Here is a 14,712-nt window from a genome sequence, read left to right on the forward strand (position 1 = left end):
ACAAACGAGGTCCTAATTCGTTATTGCCATTCCTAATAAAACTTGACCTTACTATTTGCGAAAATTGCTTAGAGACAAGCATCTTGATCCTTACAACTGGGAGTTATGTAAAACTAGCTTCTTCTTCATAGTTGTACTCGTATAATTTTTTAAATACATTTTTATACCAATAAATACAAATTTACATGTTTATTTGTGGTGAAATACCGGGAGCGCATTGTCCCAAATAGATATTTCGAAAATATTGAAAATTGCCATAGAAAGTGAAAAAAACAAATTTAAAAAAAATGGTAATTATTACAAGTATTATTACTAATCTTTTTTAATTTCATTTAATAAGCCATAGAATTTAATATCATATTATTTCCACAGACGTTATGTTTATAATCTAATAACACAATATACTTCCATTTTTCCCTTAATACACAGAGGTAAAGACTGGAAGAGATTTATAAAAAATTATCATTTTATGTAAATCTATCCCACTCTTTACAACGCAAATCCTCGCAATTGAATATATTTACGAGAATTTGCATAACCTCAAAAAAATGACAAATAAGGATCGCGTATCAACCAACATCTTGATTAGTCAACGTACCGTTGATTATAGCAAAAGCTTACAAGAGATATTTTCTTGACGAACTATGTAAAAGATAGACGAACAGAATTAATGTATGTATGTGTTTTTACATATGTAAAAGAGTAGACAGTAAAATGAGAGAATTACATATAACATTTGGCATGCAGGGTCGACATCCCACACGCAGCACAACTGTTTTATACGTGACGTAAAATTCAAGTGTAAATCACTTCGGAGGATTGTGCTTCATACAAATGCGAACGAAGAAAATTAATAAAATTCAAAGATACAAGTGTATTTATCAAACTGACTTTTTTAGACGTGTGCAAGATTTATCTAAAAAATAATTTTTGAAGTTCACATATATATTATAAACTATTATCTACCATATTATGTGACCAAGAAAATACCCCCCACATTGTTCTTTTGGTGTGAAAAAGTGACGAAAAATTAAATTTAAATTCTTAAACCTTTCTATTAAATCTATATTAAATATTATAAAAATAGCATGTATTAATAAGCATAAAGACAGACCTGATTTTCCGTCGCATGTTTTTTAGCTGAAATATTTAGATACAAATTCAATATTTATTATTTTTATACAAATATTTAAGGGTTAATTTAAGGGTTTAACGATAAAAAGGATTTATATGAACGAGCTCTATATCTAGTTTCTTTACGATTTTGTATAAAATACAATTATGAATAATAGTGAAATACGTTATTGTTAACAAAAGGTAATATTACTAGAAGTGAAACACATTAGCAAGTCATGGAGCGAGATGAAGCACGAGACCAAAGACAGGTGGTTCTGGATATTCGCTACGAACGCCCTCAACTCAGCTACAAGGGACACAGTATCATTAGTTAAGACGTTATCGATATTTAAGGCTTGGTTTTGACTAGAACAGGATATAGTGACCTTTTATATCCTCGTTCACAGCTAGGATTAGAATATTATTTTACACGTTATGAATATAGTAACGTGTTTTTGAAAAAAACCTTGCTCGTCATTTTTCTAGGAGGTCGAATAAAAAATGAGGAAATCTGTAGACGTAAATAACTATCGTAGCCCAAGGGTTTAGCAAGTTGAAGTGGCAGTGGCAGAACAAATGCTAAGGCCTTTAGGTTCTCGAGTGGGGACCACGCACACCGAACGCAGCACAGCGTCAATCAAAAATTTGGACAGATGACATTGTTAAGGGCGCATCCAATCAGACTGTTGGAAGTCTATAGAGGAGGTCTATGATCAGCAGCGAATTACTTATAGCTAAACGCTTCATGATACATAATTAAATATTCATATTTTGTTTCTATAATAGAGTACATTATACTTTGTTACGATAATGAATTATCTAATGAGTAAATATTTAGTAATAACTCTTGTTAAGTACACTAGACACAGTCCGGATAAATAAATTTGTTGTGTCAAGAAATGTAAGTATATATAAAGGCTATAGTTGTAAAAGTGTACTATTATACCGTCTATTAAAGTAGTTGGTGCGACCGTAAACTTGTGCTCGTCGTTTGAGTAGAGATAAGCAAAGCTTACACCTTCCTCTAAAAAGAATTATCTCGTATCGGACGTTTTACGGTGACAGATAAGCTATGGCTAAAAATGTAAGACTCTTTTTTGTCATTATAAAAAAGTTCCTACTTAAATTTAATTAAAGTAATGAACGAATGTAATTTTATCCTCTTCGGTAAATGCATTTTTTTAAGGTAAGTGGTTGGAACACAAGCATATACAACGCAAAGAGTTTATAGGAGTAAAAGCTTTAATGGGATGAATGTATAGCTCATTTGCTGTCAATTAATGTTTCCAATAATCATCGTTTCAGAATAAATAAATATCGTAGTGTTAATATAGCAAGAAAAAACAAATTATAGTAAGAAAGTTCCTTTACAATTCGTGCGAATAAACTTCAAAAGCCGCCCTTGAAAAAGATGAATACTTATATTTATGTAAAAATGTGTACCTTACCTAATTTAAAAAATAAACGGCGCGCATTACCATACCTCGTAAAATTCACTCGCGTGCTCGCTAAAGGAAAAGTAAATGTGAAAATTCGTTTCGGTTAACACAACAAATATATTTTGAGACGTATCTCGGCTTTGATCTCCGCGGCCTTTGATTTTATCAAGTGAGGGAAAAATATGCTATGTTTTTAACGATCCTGTTACATTGTCCTAAATTTACATCACATGTGATTCTTTTATTTCGAAATCATGACATCGTCATGTTTTTGTTTGTTTCCAAATTTCAAAATGTAATACCCAATTTTAATTGGAACAAAATCGTGAATAACTAAATCATTTTAGAATTTATTTTAATACTATAATACCTATTTTCGTAATGAATTAAAATCTGGAAATCTATGTAATATCTCGTTATCGTTTTAAAAAAGCATTTAATGCATAGTATTGCGTTAGTACAAGCTCTTTTATTCCAAATTGGAACAGATACGCCGGCTCAAGCAAAGAAACTATGGTGACATCTTCGTCAACACTTCTGCAATAGATGCTTTATCATCATCAAGACTTCCATACGACATCTTCTTCTCGATATAGACTTCCCCATGAATTTCTAATAAGATCGCTAGCATACAGTGTCTACAAACAACTTTAACAAGATGTCTGTTAACCCACAAGGTGAGACGGTGAACGCCTATACGTTCTTTGCGCTATGTGGTCTGCCCCTTGCCGCCTAAACTTGCTAATCCGCTGAGTCATGTATTATAGATTACTTTCTTTCATATACGGATAATAGATGCTTGTAAATTAGTCACCTTTGCTGTAGTAATAGATATGGTACTACAGAAATATTTAAGATTGTTTCCTTTATTGTAATCAAAATTTATTTGAGGTTTTTTGCTTTAGTTCGTTTTGTAATTGATAATATTCTTTATTTTTCACTGTCCTACTATCATGCGTACGCATATAAAATCTATTAAACGATCAATCAATTTATCACACTCTGCAACTGTTAAATAGCTTTTATAATTAAAGAAAGTTGATAATCGTAGACCATGCAGAACACGAAACACAGACAGAAAATGACGTCCGACGCTTTATTATTCTTACTTTAATATTTGTATATATTTTTGTTGTTATATTTTATGCGTGGAAATAATTCGTCATCAAGGATAATGCAGTGCTATTAGTATTTTTACATCATAGTATCTTAAAAACCTAGTTTAGGTTTTCCCGTATACTGAATCCAGTTGTAAAGCCATTACGAAATTGTTCCACGACCCAAGTTCCAATTCGTAAGCGAAATAATTTATTCTTTAATCTTTGCTGAGGTCGTCGTGAGTTAATCGCTCCAGTATTCTTCGTTTTGGACTTCTGTATTTACAATTATTGTTTAAAAGCTACCCATCTAGGATCATAGAGGTGCCTCCCCGGGATCGCTGGCGACATCAAGGCTCGGATGGGATTTCTCAAGAAGATGGGTTGGTTTGAGTAAGGCTAACATGGATGCAAAATTATCGCAGTGATGCTTGGTTGCGGAAACCAGCCCGCTGAGACTAGACTATAATTTCCTAAGATTACAACTTATTTCTATAATTATTCGTTTCATTGGGTTTTGATTGATATATATATTATCATATCTATTTATCATCATCATTTTAGCTACAGATCGTCCACTGTTGGACATAGGCCTTCTAATAGATTTCCAATTGGATATCTGAAAGCGTCCTGCATCCAGCATCTTCCGATGACCATATCAAGGTCATGTAACCGCCTTCCAGCCAGTCCTTGTCCTCTACTCCAGAATATTGAGTTTTTTTATCATTAATGATATTTTTAGAAAAAATTGCATAAAAAAATTTCAATATGCCTTTCTAGTACGTTTCATAGTTTAAATTTCTAAAGACCTCGTCAGCCACGTCTCGATTATTTAGTTATCCCGTTTATGACCTGCTTCCGGGCTCCGTACGAGCCATGTTTAAATTACGTCATTTTCACCTACGATCTTACAAGACTTCTGCCCCGTCGGCACTGGCGTAATCTCCTTTGTATAGAACAAATTACAATTATATTCTTTCGACATTTTTAACGCTAGCTTATCTGTGTTACGCTTACTATAATATCAGCGTGAGATCGTCCGCAGTTGGCTAAATATGATCCATGCATACATCATCCATCCATCCGCAGTTATGTAGATATTTAAAAATCACTATTTGCGCAACAAAGTGAACCTAATTGCATTGCTCCCTCAGTGATGCTTATGTCTACTAACGAGAGACGTTTAGTAACTGTTAAAGGATTTCCGTTAAAAATATAAGAGATTCTGAATAAGATTTAATTAAACATAAATTGATTAAGTGCGTGACATAGTTATATTTAATTACACTATATTTTACGCATAATAGATATCTTGTAACATTTTTTTTCTGCAATATTATTTAAAAAAAAATGTAACTACTTTAAATAACAAATGTCTTGTGTATAATAAATAATAAAAATATTTTCCTTGTGTATCCGTGTTCTGCACGATTACGTACTTTACTTAATTTTAAAACCTAGTTAGCAGGTGTGAAGCGCAATAAACTGATTTAAGTTATTTTATTTTACATAAACATTGAAATATTAAATTAAAAGTCTTATTGTTAATTTTAAAAAAATTCTGAGGCAACTACAATTCAGTATAGAATAAGTAATATAGGGTTAAATATAACAATGTCAAGTCACATAGCAGTCTTTTTATACTAACGATTAATATTAAATAGTTATTAAAATTAAAATGTTGAAATTTTCAAAGGAAAAAAGAAATAAAGAAGTTTTTGATCAAAAAGTATTATTGAAAAAGAAATATTTAAAATTGAAAAAGTAGACATTTAAAATTAGTTGTTGAATGCCCTTAGTGTCATGAAAAATAATGGATGTATTTGTTTCTGGAATGTTCTCGAAGCGAGTGCGTGCAGTGCAATGCGATGCGAAAGTTTTAAAGGAAAACCGAATGCATGAAGACTAGAACGTACTCGTGCCGCCGGGGACCTGGCCGAGTTTATCGTAGTGCATCGATTGCGACAGTGGTCTTTTACCGGTTTATATATATTTACTTTCAACTGAGAATAAGTGGGAATATTATAAAGTATTTTGTATTTGGAATGATTTGCTTCAGAACCACTTTCACTTTGTATTATTTTTTCAAGAATGGTGTACAAATTTTATTTTGTCCAATATTTTTATTAAATTAATATAAAAATATAAAAAAAATTTATATCTATCCATCGAATCACCGAGGTATATACAGGAGACGACAAAAGTTTACAACGGTATCAAAACGTAACAATATGTACTTACTATAATTTATTAATATATTCACTTCTAATTGAAATAGATAATATTTTGTCGTTTAAACTACTAAAAAACAAGAATTATTGAAAGGGATATTGATAGAAACTAGAATTGAATTGAAGTTATATTTAAGTTTTATTTGAGAGTGTCCACGATACGAGTACAAAATGACCCCTCTCATACTTTTTGTCATCAATTAAAAAAAACTTCCTTAATACATAGTTCGAATAACGATCTAGCTTTGTTATCAGAAAGAAAAATTCTCTGTAATGTTGCTGACATTACAGAGAATTTTTCTTCTTCTTAAGAATTTCTATAAGAGCGTTTGAAACATAAAGCTTTATGCAGAGTGAAGGTGCAGTCTATGAAACTGTCTATTGTTACAAAATATTCCGTTCAGTTGCTCGACTGTTTAAGAAATGTAGAATTACAACATCTAAAAAACTGTATTATAAATTGTGAATGTCAAATATCGGATGAAAAGCCATGACTGACGGGCGATATAAATTTCAAATAAAAAAGTTTTAATTCGGAAATAAATAAGGAATGAATTGTTGTGTATTATTGCTAACATAATATGGACTATGACATATTTTTACGGCTTGTTACTTGTAAAATCATCATTAAAACACAAAGGGAGAAGTTTCAGTGTCGATATTCACTTGTTTAAAACTCGTTCACACGAAAACAATTGATAAAACTTTCGTTTACATTTACATGTAGCTCACGAGATTTACCATCATTGTTTCGTAAATTTTTTTACACATTGAATGATGCTTACTAAAGTATCATTTTTATTAATAATATAAGCTAATGAGAGAATAACATGTGTCCATTCATCACAGGTAAGGCGATACGTTGAACCCATAATAATGTATTGCATACCAGGATTTGGCGTTAATAAAATTCTGCGCACCAACGCTTGTCACCTTGTAATGTAGGATGGCACGTGTCTCCGGCTTAGTAATTTGCCTTGCTTCGTTGATTTTCAAATAAGCGTACGTTAATTTATTTAAGTTTTGTATTTCTATGGATAAATATGTTGTTCTCCATCTAACAAAATTGTATTTTCACAAACTTTAAAAAATGCGGCAATGAATAGTCCCATCCGCAATCTTTCCATAGATCACTACATGTTTTTCTTTGCCCAAAACACGTAAATAGCTCGACCAATTTTCATAATTTTTTCATGGCAAGGCGCGTGAATGGTTTTAACAGACAGGACAAAAAGGACAAATTGTGTAGAAAGGAGTAAAGTCAACACTTTTCTTTAGCTATGTAAATTACTGAGTACATTAAAATACTTTGCAAATACTTAAAATAAATCTCAATTGAAAAATACGTGTTATGTTAGGGCTATGTTTAGTATGCCTTCAAATTCATTACTACACTTTTGGGAGTATGTACTTTCGTAGAGGCACTTCTTTATAAATAGTAACGTTATTTATATTGATATTAATAAATGTAATAATTATTGATAATAAAAAAGAACCTTATTCGTTTTAAAACGTTGTCGCTGCAATGTGACGATAAATTACTATATAATTGAGTAACTATGAATTCGAAAACGACGCTGGATGCACATCGCCTGCAGTAAGTCTTATCTGTGGGGGAGGCCTATGATTAGCAGTAGACGCTCTGATGAAGAAAATGATGATAATGAATTGGATAAACAGATTATACTAAGGAACAGCCTATTAAGATGGTAAGAATTATTATTTATATCATATTAATTATAAATAATAAATATATTATTTTCATTAAAATTAAACATACATTACTTTGCATTATTATTACATTTCTTGAAGATGATAAAAATTTATTGATCCTAATTAGGTTTCTAATACTTGTAGTATAATGTTTGAATAAAAATACAACTTCCAGTACGGCTCGCATTTGATATGTCGATAAATTAATTGCGATAGTATTCGTAGTGTTTGTGACATCAATCTTCCATCAATAATAATCTTTTTTTACACGATTAATTGTGTCACCTGTTCACATTTTGAAAATAGAACTAACAATGTTGTGTATCAAAAAGCAATATTTTAAACACTATTTTTAATTAGCTTATTTTTATTTAATAATTGATTATTTTTAGCCAGGACAGGTCAACGTCTGAAGGCTCGGCTATTCCCGTAATGAAAACAATTTTATTGATTAAATTGTAACTTCAATTGCCCGTAAATTACTATCTGGGTGTATCAGAGCTGGGACATATCTTTGATGCCGACAGCTAAACTGTGATTTGAGTCAGTTTCTTAGGCTTCTGAGTCCGTTTTCTTCCATTTTTATAGTCCACCTTGAAGAACAATTCTTACCTAGATCTAACCTAGATATAATTAAAAATACATAGGAATGTATTTGGGCATATTACGAACATAGCCGTGAACAATTATTCGTAGAACTCATCTTTTCTTCTGTTATTCTTAATCTATGAGGTACAATTTTAGTTAAACAGAAGCCAATGACGTTACAGAAATGTGCGACAAGTTGTTGAGAAACGTACATAGTGATACGCGTCGTGCGCGCGTGCCGATGGATTTCACCACGATACACTTCTGTACGCAGGTGGACTAGACTCATGGTTTACGCGACCTCCTTGTGCCTTATCGATACCTTGGAGCATGTGTACTCCTGTCTTTTATTTTAATTCGAAAAACAAACAGAACAATTATCATCATCATTACAGCCGTAGGACCCGTACTGTTGATTACAGGCCTCAGCTGTTTCTTTTGGGACTTGTTGAAAACGGTATGCATCCAAAGCCTTCCGACCAATAAAATAAATTATTCTATCTGCCTTATCCTGTCTGTCCACTCCTGACCTATTAGTTCCTATTAGGCCTATTAGTTCTGTGGGTTATAACAGTTTATATGCTATAAAAGTGTCTCGCTAAAATAAATCAACTCCAAAATAAAACACAATGTCTTAAAATTTGCACGTATAGCAACACATGTTGAACCAAAAAAGTGTACAGGGTTAAGATAAAATCCCCAATCTTCCGCCCGTGAAGGGACTCCGAGTCACTCTATGAAGTGTCCGACGAAGTGACCTTGGTCGGTTCCAAATAGAAGTCAAATAAATAATACAACAGCCCAAGTCAAGGATTCCGATGGAGGCCTTTTTGATGTTATCTTTTCTAAGATAAGCAACTTTAGCGCTCTGCCATGTCAAATTCGGTGGAGATGTTAGTTTCAATGTACAAACACCATATGAGGATCACAAAAAAAACTGTTTAACCGATATCTGTAAGACACTGTTATCTGTTACATAGATATTTATTTAAATCGCAACTTGGGGACCAAAAGGCGAGGCGAGTGGCGGCCATGAGCCGAAGGACGGTAGGTAATCCCCTCATTTTCAGGGAAGGCCTATGCCTTGAAGTGGATGTCTATCGGCTAAACAGAAGAAGATGAATCTAAATTATCCGCCTTAAGCAAAAAAAAAATCGCGACACGACAAATTTTGTTAGAAAGTTAGTTTTGATAGAAAACCTCCTATTCGTTCATCTAAAGCGAAAGTTGTTATTTAATATGTTTCACGTAACACATAAATATTACCATATTACATTTTTATATGACTGTATACGAAATAATAATTTGGAGAACAATTGCCTTAAGCATGTTTTCAATAATAATTGGTAGTAGCACGAACGGTAGCAAAAAATAATACAATGTTAAATTATGGAATTGAAATGACATGTGACTTTGTATATTATAAATATGAAGGAGTGACATCTTCCTTAAAATATATGTATTTCATTTCTATTAAGCACTGAATATTATCACGATTGAATGTGATTATGATAATTTCAGTCAAAGGTCTTTCACAGCTGGACCATAGGCCTCCAACAGGAGCTATTGAAGGTGGCCTGCATCCAGCGTCTCTCAATGACATTAGCAAGAAGTGACATTTGTACACCTAATGGATGCACGTACTACGTTCCGCTGATCCATAGTCTATTCCAGAATCTTAAGGTCCCGTCGGCAGCCTGTTCTGTGCGCAATGTGGCCATATCAAATGAAACTTCAAATCGCCAATCCTCTAGGAACGAGTTGAACTAAATAAATCTTTCTTTGTTATTATGACAATCTACTACCTATTAGATTAGTTTTATCTATTAATTTTGTTAAAATGATTTTCATTTGAAAATTTATGGATAACTAACTTAAATTTTTAAAGGTAATTTTAACTTTTATTTTCCTGTTTGATCAATAGCAATATATGTAAAAAGAGTTAAACATTTAAATAATAAAAAATTCAAAACCGAAGTTTTATTAATTGTAGTCCAATGAACAAGAATAGTTTATATTTCTCGTCTAAGTAATTAAAAAAGATAAAACTGTATAAAGTAAAAGTATTGCTAATTGTACAATTAGTCATGCTGTTACTGTTTAACCAAAATTACATTGCATTGCATTTTACATAAAATTGTAAAGATCTAAATAGAAAAAAATTACGTGGAAATATTAATTGAATTTGTAATTTATTATCGTTACTAATAATTCTCCTAACGGTATAAACATGACATAAAAAATAAAAAAAAGTGTTTCAATCGTACCGACTTTAATTGATAGCATCGAAGTACAATGACAGTATAACTTTATTAGTTACGAAACAGCGGATTTCTAATTTGACCTATAATGCAAGGACAGAAAAGAATAAAGTCATTTAAATTGTACCGAATTTGAAACAAAAGTACGGTGCAAATTTGTTTACAAGCAAATGAAAGCTTGAACTAATAAGTTCATATGTACTTATACAGAAACATTACGTGCCACAAAAGAAAATATTTTTTTGCGACCGTGTCGATTTTGTGGACGAGTGTACACCGTCCCCAATTCGCGTTCGACCGTAAATCGCGTTGCGTCATTTTGTACGTCATTTTCTTTAATTTTGCTTCACGGATAGATTATTAAATAAAGATTTTTATTTTTTTCTCTTTTCTATGTTTTGGTATCAAATAAATATATTAATAATAGCTATAATAAACAATTTAAAAATATGATTTTGGTCTTATTTACATGTCTTGAAAAGCTAAAGAAGCCTTTTAATAATAAGTATCCCGGTGTGAAGATTGAAAATATTTTATTGAAGGATTGACTAGTAACTTAAATTTAAATTTTATTAGTTTTTCATTGTATTTTATATAAATGACTTACGGAATTGAAATGTGATATATCAATTCGTGCCTTATTCGTAAACTTACAGATTAACTGTGCATGGGTTATGCACGGGATTTCTCTAGGAGATCGTATCAGGAATTAGGTGATTTATTGATGAACAAAAGTATCGAGAATAACGAGTTAAATTGAAGGCTCTATAGCGCGTGAAATCTGGCTGCTGAAAACTTTAGGTTCTAAACAAAAGCCCACGGACTGGCACACGCAATATAGGACATTTACCCTTAAGGTGGACTTGATTAAGGTGGAATTGATCTTGCAAAAGTTAGATATGATGTGAACTACAAAATAACAGAATATGACGTGTATTATAAGGTTTGAGTTTAAAAATTAAAACAATATTTTCGAATCAATTATTCATGTCACATCGATATCAAAGACAGCCATAACTTTTTTTAGTATCAGGTGTCATTAATACCGCTGACAGCCATGGATACATGCTGCCTGCTTGTGAAATACGCTTGTGTATTAAAGTAGAAACACACTACACGAATACATGTAATGACAACGTTTATGTAAATCATAATCTTTTGATTATATAATAAATAAGTAACCAGTACTTGTAAGCCAGTGCGAACTTTGGCGCCTAGCGGTTGACATATGACTTGTCGATGTAACCTGATTAGGTTTCTAGAAAGATAACTTAATTACCATGTGTCTTCACCGGTGATTAACATAATAACCTCTTTACTTTCAAAACCATTACATCACCGTCCGTTCTATACCCACACTACTTAAGGATTAAATAAATTGTAATTTAATAAATCTCTCAAAGTTTAATTATTTGTCTTTTTAGTACATTATACATTCGTTCATACATCATTTAACATATTCTTAGCTATCTCGTACGAATTACTCAACTACTCGCTACATGGTTAAAAAGTTGCTTCGATAGATAAGATGGGCTCTTGATTTTTTTTATAGCTCTGCGATTTTCTTTCTGTTGTTATGTGTATAATTATAGTATTAAATATAAAAAAATTACCGTGAAAAGTTCTGAAACTATAATAATTATTTTAATATCGAGACTCTCTGAGATAAAACTCATTTAATTATGACATTTTTTTAGTTTCCCATGAAGATATTTCCATACATCATTTGCATTTCTACAAAAAAAATGGACGTCGATTAGTACTTTATTATTTTGGAGATTATTAGACAATGAAATATTGCGAATATTTTATTTTGTACACCTTAAACAACTTACAATTTTATATGTATGTACTATCGTCTTCCCGCCACGGAGAATGTGGTATGTTGACTCAATTTCAGAAAACAATAATCTTCGGCCGAATTTCTTAAAAACGTCTGTGAATTCTGTTACCTTTGTTTATTATTCTATTATCGTAATGTTAATCAACTGTTAAATAACTGTTTTTTTTCCTAAAGTCAATAGACTCCAAAACATCTATATCTATATTTTTTTTTGTAACATCGTCTGAATTATGGAGTAACGGTAAAGGAAGTGAAAGCAAAAGTTTTAAGGGTCAAGTAAAAGCGACTTTCAGTTATTTTGTTGACTCGAAAGCATTTTTTACACATATAAATTATCAACGACGATTTAAAGGAGTATGCAAAAGAAAGTGTTAACTTCTTGTCGAAGTGAAAACAAAAAAATATTAATTTTTGTACTTTGGAAACAATATAGAATTTTCGATCCATTTATTGAACAAAGAGTATCCGAGTAACTTTTTGATCAGATGTTTCCTCAGTGAGTATTTATAAAAAAAAGTTAGATTCATGACACACTATAATATTGTAATTGAAGTATTGATCCCGTTTTAGACCGATTTCATAAGTATCGAACTCTGGCAATAGTGCGGAGATTTTAAGATTAAGATTAACGGTAAGTTTACCGTTTTCAAATTAAGTTCCTTTTGGGATCAGCAGATTAGCTGCATTCCACTGCTGTTTCATCATTATTAGCCTTTCAGCCTCAGATCGCTTACCACATATTTAGGATCTCTTGTTCATGAGAAAATCGGCATCGCCATAAAATGATTATTTATTGATTTATTCGTATTTATCCACACAGTATTATTTATAGTATCTACCGGTGTACGCCTTGAGAAGAATGCCGGAAGAAGCCAGTTTGATAGTAATTATAATCCGAACGAACTCTAATATATATATATATATATATATATATATATATATATATATATGTATATATATATATGCATATTTAAACTTACAGCTACGAAGGTTTCCAAACGCATTTTGGTCTGATAACGACAATATCATTATTACATTACTAGAACAATTTATTTCCAAGCTGTATTATCCCTTTAAAACTTTTACATTACAATCTGATTTTTTACAAGTTTCCGTCAAATAAACTTACAAATATCGTGCAATGATACCTGCAAAAAGTTACTAATTCTATGAAGTGAATTTTATGTTACATAATCTTTTAACCTAAATCTGAATTTTAAATTATATAACCTCGCCGAAACTGAACATGGGTCTTAGGATCCTACTTCGAACCTACTAATATGCTAATGGATATCATCATTATCATCATCATTTTCGCCATAGGTCCGTCTTCTTCTTTCCAGCCGATAGACACCCACTGCAAAGCATAGGCCACCCGCATAGATCGCCTAGGTAACCGGTCTAGCGCTGCCTGCTTAACTGCTGCTTAACTATACCTGACACCACATAGTAGGGGGAGGGCGTCTACCTACACCGCTACTACTAGATCCATCTACTGCTGAACGTATAGGACCGGTGCCAGTCATTTGTCACAGGATTCGCTAAAATTACCACAAAAATTTTTGTGTTGAAAATTTTGTATTGTAAATGTACGAGTATAATCATTTTTCTTTAATAAGCTTGATATATGACGGACATCTTTTTTTATTTGATAAAGTGTCAAAGTAAATTATTCGCGAAGATAAATTTTACATAATATTTTATTATTCCATTACAAATAATGTAGCTGACCCTTGCGTCAATCTGATCGACTGTTCGATAAAGGATCTCTAAATTTAGACACTACTCGTAAGCTTATTACTACACAAACGAGGTTCATTCACTACGGCGTAGTAAGTGCTCGTTTTATTAGAGAGAGCGGATATGCCCAATTCGCATGGGACCCCTCTGGGCGCGATCAACAGCACGTGTAAACTATTGACTAGAAGGGCTCCGAACTTCTAGCTCGAGTACATAACTAAGAGATATGTCGCTTCCTTTCCACTTTTTATATCAGCGTATTTATACCACAATTTTTATTATACAGACTAATTGATGTAAAATTTTAAAATGCTGAACGTATAGCTCATTTGCTCTCAAATAACTTATATTTCAGCGTATCCAAAAATCAATCGTTTCAGAAATAATAAATAACGTAATTAATATGTAGTAAGAAAAAGTGTTTTTAATTTTCGGATTACTATAAATTAACATTAATTATGCCTATTATATGTCACAAGACAAATATTTTAGAGTGATTACTTTATACGGAGTCATTGGAAACAAGTGAAAAAGTTTTAAACGTTTTTGCTATTATAGAAAACATTCAAAAAAACAGGACAGGGGAACGAGAGCCTACTTCAAAAACGGGAGCCATTATTAAAAAAACCTTTTTGCTGACAAATAATTTTTACATTCACCCCTTGAAAGGCTTTTCAATCAGTT

This window comes from Battus philenor, unplaced genomic scaffold (assembly GCF_028537555.1).
Source record: "Battus philenor isolate CCGP_79_NKW_IND1 unplaced genomic scaffold, ilBatPhil1.0.hap1 SCAF_6, whole genome shotgun sequence".
NCBI lineage: Eukaryota > Metazoa > Arthropoda > Insecta > Lepidoptera > Papilionidae > Battus > Battus philenor.